The sequence below is a fragment of the Vicugna pacos genome, chromosome 1 (assembly GCF_048564905.1).
Source record: "Vicugna pacos chromosome 1, VicPac4, whole genome shotgun sequence".
NCBI lineage: Eukaryota > Metazoa > Chordata > Mammalia > Artiodactyla > Camelidae > Vicugna > Vicugna pacos.
The window spans coordinates 55091999-55110061 of record NC_132987.1 but is presented as its reverse complement, the minus strand read 5'-3'; the positions used below and the strand labels follow the sequence as shown (position 1 = coordinate 55110061).

General features: G+C 43.6%; 1 long non-coding RNA gene and 1 other non-coding gene across 2 annotated transcripts; one reads left to right on the top strand and one right to left on the bottom strand.

Annotated features, from left to right (window-relative positions):
- Positions 1–292: 292 nt before the first annotated feature.
- Positions 293–16683, top strand: LOC107033257 (uncharacterized). Its single transcript, XR_012073351.1, has 3 exons — positions 293–512; positions 2337–2866; positions 13017–16683. It is a non-coding gene; the product is annotated as an uncharacterized lncRNA (long non-coding RNA).
- Positions 14903–14975, bottom strand: TRNAV-CAC (transfer RNA valine (anticodon CAC)). Its single transcript has one exon. It is a non-coding gene; the product is annotated as a tRNA-Val (tRNA).
- Positions 16684–18063: the final 1380 nt, after the last annotated feature.

Below are 18063 nucleotides of genomic sequence, written 5' to 3'. Positions count from 1 at the left end.
GGGGTGGAGAAAGTGGGGTTCCCGGGGACCGCCAGCACGTGGGTTTGTTGTGGTCCGCAAGCTGGCTGAGCCGGAGAGAAGCCAGGGCGACCCACCGACCCAGATTAATCCACAGATGCCCTCGGTCAAAAGGTGGCGGGTCCACGCGGCTAAGGCGGCTGAGGGGTGCTGGACGCGGATTCCCGGCACCCTAGGCGCGCCCTGGGCCGCGCCGCTCCCCTCCTGCGCCCCTTCGCTCCGCGCCTCGCCGGGGCCCGCGCCGCGCCGCCGCCGGCCGCAGCCCTACTCACTCGCAGCATTCTCGGCCGCCGAAAGCGGCTGCTCCGCCCGCTCCGCGCCCCAGCCGTCAGGCAGCGGGTTCCCTTTGTTAGCTCCAGGCGGTGCCCCAGGCGTCTTCCTCAGCCTGGCCCGGCCCAGGACTCCCCTCCCCCGAAAGCCTCCAGACTCCGCGTTCGGCAGCGGCCGGAGAGCCCGGGAGCTGGGAGTCCCACCCGGGAGTCTCTGAACTGAAGGTGGGTCTGCTGGGGAGGAGCAGGGGACGGGGGACGCGGGGTGGAGGGGACGCGGGAAAGAGGAAAGAAGAGTGTGGCGGAGGGGCGGGGGAACCTAACCATCTCCGTTATGCAAATAGTCGGGAAGACTAAGTGGGTCCCCCCCTACAACCCCCGCCACACCGTGCCCCAAACTGCCCCAGTCCTCTGGAGGTCGCTAACAAGCGGGCCTCGGGATTAGGGGTGCCTGGTTAGGTGGTGCACCTAACCCCCGCGTGATGCTGGGATCCTGCTCCCCACCCCCCAGGAGAGCTGGCCGAGGGACAAGAGGGAGGGGCGACGCAGTGGAGCAAGTGTCCTCAAATGCTGGCTCTACCTAAGCGCACAGGTCCCGGAGGGTTGAATCCAGCACTCTCCGGCTGTTCATCCTAGTGAGCCGAGACTATAAATCCTGCCTCTGCTACTGACTGGCTGTGTGACCCTGAGCAAGTAGCTTAACCTCTCTGAAGCCTCGAATTCTCGTGTAGAATATGAAACCAAAAAAAAAAAAAATCTATTTCACAGGGTATGGTAAGAACCTCCCAAAGTTGGGCGTGCTCAAAAACCGCAGATACAAAAGGGAAGGAGGGTCGGAGAGTCCCTACCGATGGAGATTTCCAGAGCAAGCAGTCTGCAGGTTGGTGGGTGGGAGGTCTCAAGTAGGGTGGTAAAGGGAGCGAGGTTGCTTCCTTCACTGGGGCCGATCTGAGGCTCCCAGGAAAAGGTGAGAGGAAACCCACTTTTTGAGCAAGAGCCCTCGCACACACTGACCGTTGCTGGTGGCCCCAGAACCACTTTCCTAAGACAGAAAACATCCCTGTAGGAGGGCCAGAAGCTGCCTTGGTCACCACTGCAGTCCTTCTTAGAGAGTATATGATTACCAGAGACAATAATCTCCCAAAGGTCTATCGAGGGCCCACTTGGCATCTGGCTCTGTAATAGGAGGGAAGGGAGTGTGGTAGGGGAGGGGCAGGGAAAATGGAAAGTAGTCTGAGTCCCCTGGAAACACAAAGTTCTGTACACACTGGAGTGCTCCAAACCCAGGCCCAGGGCTTTCTTTCCAAATCGAGGTGGCCTCTCCCCACCACCATCCTGGGAAAGGGGAGGTGGCATTCCTCCTCTCATCCCCAACATCCTTCTTCCAAACACTGCTTCCCCCGACTCCAAGTCCTGGACCCCTCTTGCTCCCACTTATGGCCCTTTGCAGCTGCTGAGGATTGAGTAGAAGTATGTCCCCTCCCCCAAAAGAAATATTTAAAGCAAATTTTAATTGTGTCCTAATTCAGAGAGTGATGTCTTTATTAATCGAATTTCATGGTTTTTTCTTTCTGAAAGATGTGAGGTGATTTGTTGTGCAATATAGTCTATTGATTAGGAAACTGCCAGATGGTATTTATTAAATATTTGTACTAGTTTGAAAATAGTCTCTCTAAACCCCTATGAGAACAAGCATTTAAAAAAATAAATGAAAGGTTATCTGTTGCATTACAGTTAATATATATATAGTACAAAGAAATCTCAGTACAAAGAGCTCCAATTGGAAAGGATGAAAAGCAGAGTGAATTCACATCTCCATGACCACCTAGCTGTATGTTCTTGTGTAAGTGCCTCACACTGTAGATCTGGCAAATAGAAGGTGCTCAGAACAGTAAAATGTGTGAGTTAACGAGGAGAAGCAGACAGACTCTTACAAGACTGTTTCCGGGAGGGTGCTGCACAGACTTTATCCTGAGAAAACTGGAAACTTAAGATCTTGTGCAGGGGCATGACAGACCTCTTTATGTTTTACACCAATTCCTCTGACAGCGAGCATCCTGGAAAATGGATGACAGGAGCAGAGACCAGTATGGACACTGACATCAGTGAAAGTACAGCAGGCGCCGTGGCAAGGCCAGAGGGAATGAAAGAAGAATGTCCAAACCAGGGCTACCATCTGGGGAGCAGAAGCACTTTGCTTACTCTATTGTCTCTCCTCGTCATAAGACAGATGGTCGCCTTTACCCCACTTTATGGATGAGGAATTTGAAGTCACCTAGGAAATGGAAGAGCTAGAATTTGAACCCTCTTCTGCGTTCATTGAAAGCCTTAATCGTTTCTGTCCTCAGCATCACTTGTGTGTCAACACTACTTAAGAACCGAGAATAAGAAACAGAGGAGAGGTTTTTCTAGAAGGTGGTCTAGTCCCCACTCCACAGTTCTTTTCCCCAGAAGAACTCCAGCCAAATGATGGGAAAGACAAGGGACAGGCTCACTCTGGATTCTTGGCTCACAGGACCAAGGTGACCATGGATGACATAAGCCCAAGAAGTTCTTGGGGCTCCGAGGCAGATGAGCAGGTAAGCAGGGGCACCCCTGGCCAGTTTCTAGATGGGGAGCTGCTGTGGGTTATTCGCTCAAGGTGGCTGTCTTCAGTTGGGGCCTCCTAACCTAGAAGTCAGAGGCAGGAGGCTGGACCACAGTGTAGGGGACCATCCTGTTCACAACAGTGTGGGGGACCATTCTGTCCTCCTCAGCCTGTTTATGAGCCTCCTTCACCCATTGTCACTGAGGCCTCTGCCTTGACAGCTGGTTTTCCTTAGCAGTACGAATACTAACTTTCCCTGCAGACGCCACCTCAGCCCCCTGCCCTGCGCTGACCTCAGCCTTTGCCCATGAATAATATTTTAGGTGATGCCTTTCTCACGCATCACTTTAGGCAGTTTACTGGCTAATACAAATAATGCCCTACTTTTTAATGTTCATTTACAACAATCCACTTGCAAAGAATATTTTCATAGCACTCTTGAAGTGGAGGTTATTACAGAATCTGGTGGGAGGAAGAAAAGAGATGCAGGCCGTTGGAAATGCCCTTCTAAACCCTTCATTCACCCCACTGTAGACACTCACCAAAACCCTTAGATACCCTTAATGTGAAACCTTGAAAGAAAGGAAGGAAGGAAACACAAGTGAACTTATTTACAGAACAGAAGCAGACTTACAGACATAGAAAGCAGACATATGGTTACCAGGGGGAGGGGAGAGGAGGGATAAATTGGGAGTTTGGGGTTTGCAGATACTAACTACTATATATAAAATAGATAAATAACAAAGTCCTACTGTGGAGCACAGAGAACTATGTTCAATACCTTGTAATAACATATTGAAAAGAATATATATATATATATATATATATATATGTAACTGAATCTCTGTGCTGTACACCAGAAACGAACACAACCTTGTAAATTGCCTATATTTCAATTGAAAAAAAAAAAGACCCTTAGCCTTCCCAGTTCTTCTCTGCACCTTTCAGCACCTATTGTTCATTATAAAGGTGCTCGAGGTTAAAGGAACTGCTCTGTGGTCTATCTGCATCCCCTGCCTTGGGCCTCAGTGATGCCAATTTCAAAGATGAAGATACTCAGACACACCTAAGTCTGTAGAACCCAAGTCAGAAAATGGAACTAGAGTAACAGCATCTCTACTTTAAGCACCAGGGACTGCTCCTGCTGTCCCTACATGGATGGGCCAGTGGAGCAGGCAATGGGGCCAGGGGAAAGAACACTAGAGGGCAGAGGCTGGACACTAGAGACAGGCCTCGTGAGAGGACCGCAGCCACAAGACGAGGAAACAGCTGGTACAGCAAGCAGTGGCCTGGTGGCTCCATGACCTCAGAGTGGGGAACGGGCCTGGTGTGATCAGGACAGGGGAGAAATGGACACGTGTGGGCACATGGGTGGTTGTACTGTACATTACCCGGTCAGCTTCTGTCTGGCTCTGTCCTAGAAGATGAAAAGAGAAACCAAGTCTCTATTCTAAATTGCCTATGTTTTAGCAAATTTTCTCTTGGTTCATAATAATTATAATTGCCATGTACTGACCATTTCCTGTGTGCAAGGCAGTCCCTGTGTGTGTTCTCATTTAATCCTCACTTTGGGAAGAAGTATCATTCTAGAACCCTAGAGTGCCTAAGTCATCTTGAGCTCCTTCTCCTGTTCCTGCCTTAAGGCCAGTCTTAGCAAGAGATTAATGCTTAGGAGGTAAGGGAATGTCTACAAATCTCACTCGAAGAACATTAAAAAGTGAGAGACGTCTTTACAGAAGTTTTCTTAAGGAGACAAAATGGTGACCCAAACATCTTGAGGCAAGACTTTCTAGATACTTGCTTACAACACCCCTCTCCCCAAAGTTCTGCTCCTGCCAGTCATCCTCTCCTCCTCAACACCCCTCGCCCTCCTGTGATGCTCTTCCAGCCCTTACCCCCTTCCCAGGTCCTCCTCTGTAGATGCCACCCTTAATTTTAATGTTAATTAATTCAATCTGTAATTAATTTTAATTAGCCTTTCTCAATGACTCCAAAAGATATAAGAAAGTGGGAAGGAAGCCCCAGAAAGAAAAAGAGGAAGGGAGGGAGGGAGGAAGGAAGGAAAAATTCACAGGACGATAGACCTTTACGTCTGCAAGTGGCTTGCATATGCATTCGCCCACTAGAGGCCTCTTCAGGCTCCCAGTGACCTGTGAGGTCGGTGTGCCTCTTTATTATCCTCATTTACAGATGAAAACTCTGAGGCGCAGAGATAAATGAGATGCTTAAAGCCCACTAGTGAGTGTTGAGCTGTGCCTTGAAACCAAGGCCTCTTTCCTTCATACTGCATCCGTCCCCAAGGCTGCAAAAGACTGGCCAAGCCTGTCAAACTATTAGTGACACTTCATAGGCTGCAGCTGCCCAAACTGTTGCTCTTGCTGCCCTGGGGGCAAAACTCAAAAACTATGCCCAGGAGGCCAGATGCACCGGCAATGGCAGGAAATACAGGAGCAAAGGAACTCTGAGGACTCAAAGATGCTTGCAATGAATGCCCTCAAAAAGGTCCAGAAAATTGGTTTTTCCCAAGGGACTTGTACCGGAACCAAAGTGGAAGCTGCTTCTTGTGTGTTTAAGACCTGAGAATGACCTTCAGAATAACCTACAGGAATGGTCAGGCTTTGCACAAGAAAGCTTGTGGGCCACTGAAATGTCTTTGAAATTAACAAGTAGTTTGGGGGTGTGGGGAGCAGTGATTGATGCCTATTGGTGATTTGTCCCAAACCTGCCTCTGTACAGCCTCATGTTTTTAAACATCTATTTTTAATAGTTGCTTTTTTTTCTGATTTTAAAGATAAAATTTGCTCTAGGAAATTTAGAAAAGTCAGACAAGTATAAAGAGGCAAAAGGTGGGGATGGTAGGGTTGGGGACAGGGCGGAAATTGTCATCCCATCAGCCACAAGCAGAATTAACCTTTTGACCTGTTTTCTCCCAGTTGTTTCCTGTACAATTTTCTTTCCATTGAGTTGAGATCATAATGCATATAAGGGATATCCGGCTTTTGTATCCTATTTACAGTAGATCCCAAGCAGCTCCTATGTAGATCGAACAATAAATGTATTCATTCACTTCAGCCCTTACTAGGTGCAAGGCAAATATTCTGAGGCAAGTTATTAGTGGCTTATTGTACTGTTTGTTGGCTCAAAGACAGTTTAGTTTAGTGGCTTGAGAGTAGTGACTCTGGAGTCAGGCTGCCTGTTTGAATCCTGACTCTGCCAGCTCCTAACTGTGTGACCTCGGACAAATTAATTAACCTCTCTGGCTCTGTTACCTTACCTGTAAAATAAGAACAGTAGTATCTACTTCACAAAGTGGTTCTGAAGATTAAACGAATTAATTGCATGAAAAATGCTTAGAACAATACATGGTAAGCACAAGGTAAATGATAGCTATTAGCAATGTATGAGTGCAGCATGAATTATTCAACCATTCTTCTGCCGCTGGACGTTAAGGTCATTTTCAATTTTTCCACTCTGATAAATAGTCTTGCAACAAACCATTTACTGCATGCATAACAGGAGAAAAAGTGGATTGAAAGTCCATTGTGAAGGGACTTGAATGCCAAGATAAGGCATGAAGAATTAAGAAAGTCAGGATAAATGATTCAGGAGAAAAATATTTCTTGGGAAGTGGCATCTGATGAACTTCAAGAGATGATATTTAATTCTACTTGACAAACATTTATTGAGCCCTTTGGGCCAAGAAAGTGTCTAGACTAGGTCAGGGAACACCCAGACGAATAGAAGACACCAAGATGAAAAAAGGACAGGTTCCATGCTCAAGGAGCTTTAGTCAGATTTACAAAAATTTCACAATTGTTACCACTGAGAGGATGCTTTCACCATGATATATTTCTACCTATCACCCGTGTGGGCAGAGGTTCCAGAATGCCTAATTTCAAACGACCAATGCAGCAGAAGGTCCAAGCTCGGTCGGTCCTCCCTCACCTCCTCCTTGGGAAGGCTTTGATCAAGAATGCCTGCTTCATGCATGCTTAGCATACACAAGGTCCTGGGTTCAATCTCCAGTACTTCCATTAAAAAAGAATGCCTGCCCCACAGAAGGGTGGGACGTTGGGAATGGCGGCCACTGAGCCACTGAGCTCTGCGTATACTGTCAGCACACTGTAAATGCTCAGAAAATAAAGCTAATGGTTACTGAGCACTTACCTGCCAGGTGTTACATCAAGCACTTTCCAAATATTCTGTCATTGAACTCGTGCAGTAACCCTATTAGGGAGATACTATTAATTTTATTATTCATATTTTGTAGACAAGGAAACTAAGAAGTAAGGAACAACCAGGGTCACACAAACAATAAATGGTGAAGATGGATTCTTAACAGAGGCGTCTGATTCCTGACAGCAGGCTAGTGGCCAGTGTTAGGTCCTGGTGACTCGGACACCCAAAGGGTTATGCCACTGTTTGTTGTGATTCAGCCACGTGTATTTTATGCATCTCTCCCCAAAGACAGCTGAAGTTCAATGAAAGAAAAGCTACACAACACACAGGGCACCAATCTAGGAATCAACGGACTGAACTCTACTCCCAGTTCTCACGATTTAGCTTCTAGACCTCAGCCAACACACTTCCCTTTACTATTTTTATGACATGAGGGCAATTGGACTAAATAAGTTATTTCCAAACTCGGCTGACCTTTGGAATCACCTACAGAAATCATATGAAGTACAAATTCTATTCTCCCCCAGTGGTGCTGGGGTTGGATCCTGGGTATCTGCAATTGTTGGCACGCTCCCCAGGCAATGTCGATGATCAGTAGGATTTGCCGACAAATCACTGGGTTACTTCTCAGGCTTTTTCTAGGTTGTCCCAGAGAAGCTCCTCCACAGGTAAAAAGCCACCAACCATGCCTGAGCATGTAACACTCCACGACCGGTGGAGCCTCAAGCAAGGAACCCTTTGCCAAAGGATTATGAGCTTTAGACTGCTGAGACTTGGTGTAGCCTCAGCCACTATCTCGTTGACCATCATCACCAATAGTTAACTGATCATTACTAGCTGGGCAATAACCTTTCCCAGCTCATATTTCCCCATGGCTGGAGTAGTTCCTAATGTTCAGATGCCTCCTGGGAACCTCCTTCAGTTTTCCAACCCCTCTTTGTATAGGGTTCAGTGCGAAACCTTTAGCAGCTTCCCATGAGAAACCTAAGTGTAGAGCTGTAGCATTCCCCTACTGGGAGCTAGTGGGGAGATTGGTGATCTGAATTAACCGGTAACTACCTCTGCTAAGGTTTAAGTGTGTGGGCAATTAATAAGCAGTTGGGAACACTGACAAAGTTCAGTGCGGGGAGTAGCCTCTGAATGATGCAGCATTAGCCATCACAGCCTTGGGGGCTGTCATAAAGCTCTCGACTGTCTAGTTCATTAATTAGCAAGCAGGTGGTCTATAAAGCTAATAACAGCCTGCACCTGTCTAACCTAAATGGCTTAGAGCATCACAAGGCCGTGACCTTGAAGGACTCAGAATGACTCCATCCAGAAGGCAGCAACGCCAGGGCAGGCCCACCTAGGCAGAAGACGTGTGTGTGTGTGTGTGTGTGTGTGTGAGCATTTGGGGATGGGTAACACAGGCATTTGTATTAAGTACACGTTATTGTATTCAAAGTGTTGTATCAGCATTGGCTTGGGATCCCGTCAAATGGACTGTAATTCCAGGGAGGCAAGGGACAGCATCTATCATCTCTCTTTGGCAGCTCCTCTGGGAGGCCTTCCTCAAACTTACAGGAAGTATGAATACTAGGAAGCGCATTTCCTTGCCCAAAAGAGATGCAAAGTCACAAGTCCACATTCAGGAGGGATTTTTATTTGCAGAATCTGGGACTCATCTGGTGGTTGGGTTAAGGAGAAAGGGGCACAGCGCCCCTGTTTGATTTTTAACCTACCCACTGAAATAGGCGTTTCGCACTTAGAGAACTTCCAAGGCACTTTCCTAATACGTCTTTCAATTGATCTCTATTTTACAAATAAATCAACTGAGACCTGGAGACCCAAATGTCCTGCCCAGGAGCACCCAGATAGTAAGTGGCAGGGGCTGGACTACATCCGCATCTTCTGACTCTGTTGTAAATGCCAGTAAGGGGACACAGGGCAGCCCAGAAAGCATAGAGAGAACCAGAGACTTGAGAAAAAGCAGGAAGGGCTGTAGTCCAGCCTCCCGTAAAGAGGCCCCTGAGAGGGATCGGGGCCGCTCATTATCGCCTGCCTTCCCTCAGTGGTCAGGGACCATTAGGCTGGCTTTTCAGCCTGTCTCTTCAAAGGGCTAAGCAAAACATATAAAGTGATAAACAGAGATTGTAGAGAATGGCCAGAAGCCTGTGGCATGTTATTGTGGTTGGGAAGAAGGAAGTCCCTCTTCTGAGATAGATTTGTGTGAAGCTAGACCTCTGATAATACATTTCCTTCACCCCAGGGTTTTGGCAAAGAGGGGGAGGTGGCTTTACTGCTTCTTTTTTTTCTTTTTTTTTTTTTTTTTTCTAACAAGGAGGCTTTACTGCTTCTTGCATCTCAGGAGATAGAAGAGATGGTAGTTCTTACCTCTTGATTACTGAGGTGAAATAGAGCATGTTAAGATTAGGATCTGGATATTCCAGAATGATCTGGGAGATAATAATGACTTCCTCAAATTACTGAACCAGGAACTAAACCATACGGTAGTAAATCCTCACAAAGACCCGGTGCAGTGTGCATCATTAACTGTATTTGGAAAGGAGATAACAGAGGCTTAAGGAGTTTGAATAATTGGCCAAAGGCCATGTGTCTCGTAACTGGCAGAGCAGGGAATTGAACCAACACGTATATGACTTCAAAGCCACTCTTTAACCACTATGCTCATCAGTTTTTCCTTGGAGGCAAAGTGATGTGAGGGTGACCTGACTCATCTCCCCATTATCTTTCCACTAGGACTTGCTTATACCTTTTCATTCCTTTGAAATGCCCCTTTCATCTCGCTCTGCCTGCATGAACACAACATGTCCTCTAAGGTCTCATTCAATCCTAAGCTTCTCCAGGAAACTTTGAGTCCAAAACGTTCTCTTCCTGAGGGGGAGGATATAGCTCAGTGGTAGAGTAGGTGCTGAGGTCCTGGGTTCAATCCCCGGTACCTCCATTTAAAGGAAGAAAGAAAGAAACCTAATTACCTGCCACCCTCATCCCACAGAAAAAAAAAAAAAGTCTCTTCCTTCTCTAAAGTCTTATTACACTTGAAGAATTTCCTGAACCATGTTTTTTTTCACTCATTAAATGTACAGCTGAATACTCTTTCAAATTAAATGCATTCAGTATTTTGTAGAAACCCTCTTTGTCTTAAAAAAAATAAATCCACAGATCAGGACAAATTTTCCTGTAATGGATTCAGAGAGGTGATGTGAACCGGTTCAGATAGCTTTCTCCTCACTTAGCCATTTCCCAAACTTGGATCCAAGATCACAGGGATAAAGCAGTGGGGGTCCCTCCTGGCTCCATCCATGGCAGGAAATAGACATGCTCCTCTTAGCTGACACTTTCCTCTCTGATCCCCTCTGAGGTCTTTAATAAAATTCCAAAAGGGCCGTGCCTCTGCGGTGTGCCTCTCCACCGTGTTGATGAGGCAGCTCATTCCCTAAGTAACTATTAAAACAGTAGCTAACTCCGCTGTGGAGGCACTTCGACAGGCTTTGAGACTGAGCAAAGTAGAGTTTGCTGCCTTTTTGCTAGGCAGGTGGCCTTTAGAAAGGCCATTAAGCCCTCTGAGCCTATGAAATGGGGGTCCTTGAAGGATCAGCAATAATGCTATTATGCCAGGCATCTAATGGGTACTCAAAAGATGGAAGCTATTATAATTATTAGACGTGAACCCAATAAAAAATATGAAAAACCAACTTTTTTTTAACCTATGGCCAATTTTAAAAACGCACACAAATGTTTATGGTCTTATGTAAGAGGCCTCCTCCTCTTCCTTCATTTTCTTCTTTTAATCCCTTTAAGAAGTAAACATTGTAATTATGATTATCTGCTGTTACAGCTTGAATGCTTGTGTCCCCCACCCAAATTCGTATGTTGAAAAAAAGCCTATGAATGCCCAAAGGGATGATATCAGGGGGTCTTGGGGAGGAGGGTGATTAGGTCATGAGGGTACAGTCATCATGAATGGGATCAGTGCACCTAAGAAAGCTGCTTGAATAGCTCCCTTGGCCCTTCTACCACACAAAGACACGGCAAAAAGATGAACATTGTTGGACCAGACAGCGGGCCCACATCAGACACTGAATCTGCCAGTGCCTTGATCATGGACCTCAGCCTCCAGAACTATGAGAAATTTCTGTTCTCAATAAGCCATCCGATCTATGGTATTTTGTTACAGGAGCCCAAACAGACTCAGATACCTACTTTATAAAACAGACACAGGTCTGCGAGAAAATCAGCACTGCTGTTTAGCTTCTAAAGACGCCTGCTCACATCCAGGCATATTGAAAAAGAAGCAACATGAAGACAACTTTCTCATGTTTAGCCCTGAAATTATTAATCTCGGGCTGAATCAGAGAGCTGGAGGCCACAGGAGGTCTTGTGCTAGTGGTTGCTGTCCATCATGTAAGAAAAACCTAAGGTATTCCTGGGAGATTTTACTACACTCGCAGGATGTCAAAGATGATCTTTTTTCCCTCAAGAGACACCAGAGAAACCATCCCTGCGTGGCACAGTGATGGAGCCCAAAGAAAATCTGGACTCTAGATGCTCAGATCTCTTTTTGCTACCTCCCATCCATCAGTTTAAAGGCATTACTGAGCAACCCTTGGGCACTAGCTATGTGCTTCTTGAGGGTGGAAGGCAGAAGGAGAAGGGGCCCCAGCCCTGCAGGGGTTCACAGGATGCAGAAGCAAGAGTTACCCACAGACAGCCACAAAGGAACAGCTCAAGACCTTTATGATCCAAAACTCGAGGGACACCCAGGCTCTAAGTAAGCTCCATACTACAGGAGGTGTATTTGCTTTGCTCACTCTTCCATCTCTAGCCCCTACAACAGTCTGGCTGAGAAGCATATATAATTCTTAATACAATTAATGGACTCTGGAGCCACAGTAACTGGAATTGAATCGCAGGTCACCCAAGGAATAGCTGAGCAAACTTGGGCAAGTTACTTAGTGTCTCTGTGCCAGTCACAACCTTCCCAAAGGTAAAGCATCAATAGTATTGCAAAAGATGAAATCAGATAACCCAGTGTAAACTAATATTTCTAAATGTCAGCACAGAGTAAGTACTCAGAGGACGTTAGTCATAATTATTATATAAGTAATCACACTATGAAAGAAAAATTATTATTTGATGAACATTTATGTATACCTACTTGATGCCATTAAATGATATTTGATGAATGAATGGATGGATGAATTAATGCAACTGAAATGAGAGAATAAAGGGAGTTTTGCAGGCTGATGAGCTCAGGGAAGGTTTCAGAGTAGAGGCCAGACCTGAGCTAGCATTTAAGGAAGTGTAGGCTCTGACTAGGATGAAAGAGGAAGAAACAAAAATGTTTACACTTTCAAAAGATCTATTGAACAAAAACATGTTTAACGCCAATTATTATTTTTGTTTGCAAAATATTGGAAACAGCCTAAATAGCCACTAAGACAATCAAATACAATTTGATGAATTCATAAAATGAACCACTTTGACTCCATTAAAATGATACTTTCAAACAATACATAATGACGAATATGCTCAAATAATAATGTTACCCCCCCAAACCACACACATTATAGGCAATTTGCATATAAAAAGAAGAAAAGGAAATTACCAAAATGTTAGAAGGAAGGACTATGGATCATTTTGTTTCAATCAACCTTTTTTAATTTTTCAAATTGTCTACACTGGGCATGTATTATTTTAATACTTTGTTTTTAACTGTGGTAATGGAGAATATAAAATCGACCATTCTGACCATTTTCAGGTCTATAGTTTGTTTCTCTTAATTTTTTTTAATGGGAGGGAGGTAATTTTAGGATTTATTTGTTTGTTCATCTATTTATTTTAAACAGAGGTAGTGGGGATTGAACCCAGGACTTCGTGCATGCTAGGCATGCAGTCTACCACTGAGCTATGTACAGTTCAATTAATAATTTTTTTTTCATGTCTTCTGGTATTTTTCTCAGGTGAAGAAGGTTCCCAGGCCTGGGACCCTGTCCGCAGAGCCATCATCTCGGGGTAGCCCAATCAATACCATGGATGGAAACATGGCCTCTGTTGTGCCCAAACACCCAGCCCCTCTGCCCTGGTAAACACCATCATGATTTTGGAGCATGTAGCTGCCTGCTGAGGGTTGGCACTTTTGTCCTCCAGTGTGGGGAATCTTTCTTCCCTCAAGTCAGAGTGTGAACTGGCTTGTCATGTCTGGACAGTGAGGGGCCTCCCCCATTCTCTATCCTCTTCAATTTGTCTGTGACACTGGTCCACCAAATACGGTTTTCAGGCATTGCTTCCAAAGCTCTCCAATCAGTGGAGTCCCTCTTGGGCTCCAGAACCCCCTTCCCTGACCGGAATTCCTTTGTGCCTCCTGGAAAGTATAAAAAGCAGGAATGTGGAGACTCTTCACCTAGTTCTGAAGGCTTGGCCTCATGCTGCAGCTTGCATAATGAATCACCGCACAAAGGAGAGAGAACACCTTGTGTAACAGAAGCCTGGCCAGAGGGAAGACTACCTGGCCACAGGCCTGTGTGTCTGCTGCATGCCCAGGTCCAAGGGGGAAATGCCAGCCTTGAGGTGGCCCTTCAGTTTTCCTGTGATTCTGCCATTTCTTATATCCATGCTCTTGTGTATTCTGGAAATTAAGCCCTTGTTGGTCACATTGTTTGAAAATATTTTCTCCTAGTCTGTAGGCTGCCTTTTCATTTTGTTTATGGTTTCCTTTGCTGGCAAAAGCTTATACATTTGATTAGGTCCCATTTGTTTATTTTTGCTTTTATTTCTATTACCTAAGGAGACTGACCTAAGAAAACAGTGCTGTGATTTACGTCAGAGAATGTTTTGCCTTTGTTCACCTCTAGGATTTTTATGGTGTCTTGACTTATGTTTAAGTCTTTAAGCCGTTTTGAGTTTATTTTTGTGTATGGTGTGAGACAGCGTTCTAACTTCAATGATTTACATGCAGCTGTCCAGCTTTCCTAACACCACTTGCTGAAGAGATTGTCTTTTCTCCATTGTATATTCTTGCCTCCTTTGTCAAAGATTAATTGACCATAGATGTGTGGGTTTATTTCTGGTCTATTCTGTTACATTGAACAATATATCTGTTTTTATGCCAACACCATGCTGTTTTGATTATTGCAGCTTTATAGTATTGTTTGATGTCTGGAAGGGTTATGCCTCCAGCTTTGTTCTTTTTCCTCAGGATTGCTTTGACAATTCTGGGTCTTTCATGGTTCCATATGAATTTTAGAATTATTCTAGTTCTGTGAAAAATGTCCTGGATAACTTGATAGGGATCACATTAAATCTGCAGATTGCTTTGGGTAGTATGGCCATTTAAACAATATTAATTCTTCCAATCCAAGAGCATGGGATATCTTTCCATTTTTTTAAATCATCTCCAATTTTCTTTATTAATGTTTTATAATTCTTAGCATAAAATTCTTTTACCTCTTTGGTCAGGTTCATTCCTAAGTATTTTTTAATGTGACTTTTAAAAGAGATTATTTATTTACCTTCCCTTTCTGATATTTCATTGTTAGTGTAAAGAAATACAACAGATTTCTGCTACCTACTGAATTCATTTCTCAGTTCTAGTAGTTTTCTATATATAGTATCAATCATCTGCATATACCCCTTTTGATTTGGATACCTTTTACTTCTTTTTCTTGTCTGATTTCTATGGTTAGGACTTGCAATACTATGTTGAATAGAAGTGGTGAGAGTGGGCATCCTTGTCTTGTTCCAGATTTTAGCAGCCAGGCTCTGGGTTTTTCATATATAGCCTTTTTTTTTCTTTTTAGGTTTTTTTTTTTTGGTGGGCGAGGTAATTAGGTTTATTTATACTTTTTGAGGGAGGTATTGGGGATTGAACCCAGGACCTCATGCATGTGAGGCACACACTCTACCACTGAGCTATACCCTCCCCCATAAATAGCCTTAATTATGTTGGCATATGTTTCCTCTATACTCACTTTGGTAAGAGTTTTTATCATGAATGGATGTTGAATTTTATCAAGTGCTTTTTCTGCATCTATTGAAATGATCATGTGGTTTTAAGCTTTCTTTTGTTAATGTGATATCTAACACTGATTGATTTGCTTATGTTGAACCATCCTTGTGACCTTGGGATGAATTCAACTTGATCATGGTGTATGATTTTTTTTATGTGTTGTTGGATTCAGTTTGTTAATCTTTTGTTGAGAATTTTTGCATCTATATTCATTGAAGATATTGGCCTGTAGCTTTCTTTTTTGGTATTATCTTTGTCTGGTTTTCATATCAGGCTGGTGGTGGCTTCACAGAACGCCTTTAGGAGTGTTCTCTCCTCTTTCATCTTTTGGAAGAGTTTGAGAAGGACTGGTATGAGCTCTTCTTTGTATGTTTGTTAGAATTCCCCAGTGAAGCCATCTGGTCCTGGACTTTTGTTTGCAGGGAGTTTTCTTCACTTCATAATCTATTTCATTTCTAGTGAATGGTCTGTTCAAATTATCTATTTCTTCTTGATTCAGCTTTATAATCCTTTGGGTTTTTTTTGGTTTTTACAATTTAATGGTTTTTATAATTCCTTAACCTTAACATGGGAGCCAGACAGCAAGTAATAAGAGCAAACATTTACTGAATATTTACCATATTTACCAGCTTACTGTTCTAAGCTCTATACAAATATCAATTTATTTAATCCTGTCATAACCCCATAAACTAGAGTCTATTATGAGCCCCATTTTACAGAGGAAATGAAACACAGAAGTTAACTACCCAAAGCCCCAAAGACAGCAAGTCATGAAATCAGAATTTAAACCCAGGCTGTCTGGCTTCCCAGCTCATGTACTTCACCCCACCCTTCCTTACAGCTCATGAGCATGGGAAGTGGCCAGGGCAAGATAATAAGGGATGAGCAGAAATCCCAAAAATGAGAGTGGGGACGCCCCTATCTCCACCAAGGCATTGAGCTTCTATTTCTTTAAATAAACTTAGTGCAGCCAAGTAGAGCCCCTTTGAGGGTCAATGTGCAGCCTGCTGGGCCCAGGTTGGGCCCTGCTTTAGAGCGGTTTAAGGAAGCAGCCAGTATCCCAACATCCCTTGTGGTGAAGCAACATTCATCTGAACATCAGCAGTCCCTTAGATTACGCTAGGTTTTTAAAAATTTATTGTTGTTGCTGTTGTTGTTTTCCTTATAAACAACAGATTATGGAATATAACCTGATGGCTATTTTTGTTTGTTTGTGTATTATTCTGACATATAGGTCCACTGGGAAATATCTATAAATCATGCTCACAAGTAATTTACTTTTCTGAACTGTGGGAGTTGGGTCATTTTTTGCTTTCTTCCTGGTAATTTTCTATAGAATATATAGCACTTGGGTAAAAAGAAAAAAAATTGAAAAAAAAAAAATGAAGAACTTGTGTGAGTTCACATGGCTTGAAGTTGGGATATGAACTCATGTCTCCTACACTTTAAGAACCACACAGTTAATCATTTTGTTTTCTTACCTCCCACACCCTGGAGTAAAGGAACTCAAAGTCTTAATGTGAGTAATAGGTAAATATACTAGAAATGATGATGTATTTGAAGTGCCTGACACTGTGTCCAGCAAATAATAAATAGTCAATAAATATTTGTGGTTATCATAATGGTAATTATTATTATCATTCACTGCTACTATAGTACCTTATTATAAATGCTATAATGAAATAAGTATATGATGGTATGAAAACGTAGAGGGCAAAATCCTGCTAACCCAAAAATGTAGTCAAGGAATGCTTCCTGGAAGAGGTGATGGAAGGTGACTTTTAAAGAGTAAGACTTAGCCAGGTAAGAGGTGAGGAAAGCAGGGCCTTCCATGCAAGGGAAGAGCATGATGGATTAAAATAACTGGTGGTGCTGGATTGAATGGCATGTGTAAATGTGGCTGGAGAATAAGTGGGAAAGGTAAGTCACTGTTAGATCAGAGATGACCTCCTATGCCACACTATGCTTAGGAATTTGGACTGTTTAAAGTCCAAGGGAACCCCCTAAAGGGTTCAAAGCAGAGGAATGTCTCAGTAACATATGCCTTTCTAAGACCGTATTGGCTGCCATGTGGAGGACTGGTTGGAAGAGACAACTCTAGAAACTGGGTGCTGGTTATGGTAATTGCAATAGTCCGAAGAACTGACGGGCCCTAAGGCAGTGGCAGTTGGTGGAGAGATGTCCAGGGCCGTGCTTCTCAAAGTGTGGTCCACAGACCAGTAGGGGTCCCTGAAGCCCTTTCGGGGGAAATTTTGAGATCAAAACTATTTTCACAATAACATTAAGGCAATATTTGGCTTTTTCACTGTGTTGACGTTTGCACTGATAAAACAAAAGCAAGGATAGGTAAAACTGCTGGTGTTAGGACAATCAAAACTTCACTGAAGTCCACTAACAGTCACACATTCTTCACCACCATGCACCCACAGAGAAGAACAAGTCAATTTCTCTTTAAAATGTCCATGATGAAGCAATAAACATTACTGATTTCATTAACTCTTGACCTTTGTGTTCACCCCTTTCTAATTAACACTCATGTGATGCAAGAGGAAGCATACATAAACCACTTCAGTTGCAGTAAGAAATATAATTGTTGCCTCAAAGAAAATTACTTTTGCAAGTGAGTTGCAAGCCAGACTGACCACTTTTTTCATGGAACACTATTTCCACCTAAAAAAAAACAAAAAAAAAACAAAAAAAACTAGTAAACTCATGTTATTCAGATTTGAATACTGGGGAGACATTTTCTTGAAATAAACAAAGTAAAACTGCCACTTCAGGGAAAACAACTTTTTCTTGTTTTTGTTTTAGTATTTGTTACTAGGTGTGCTTATTGCTGATGCTGGAATTTGAGTTTTCAGGCAAAAATTAGAACTCTGGAAAACTTGTTTCCACCACTGTGAATGTGACAGCTTCCCAATTCTTTAAGATTTTTCTGATGCAGTTGTTGCTCTGGGTTGAAATGTTCCCCCGCCCCCCCCCCAAAAAAACATGTTAAAGTT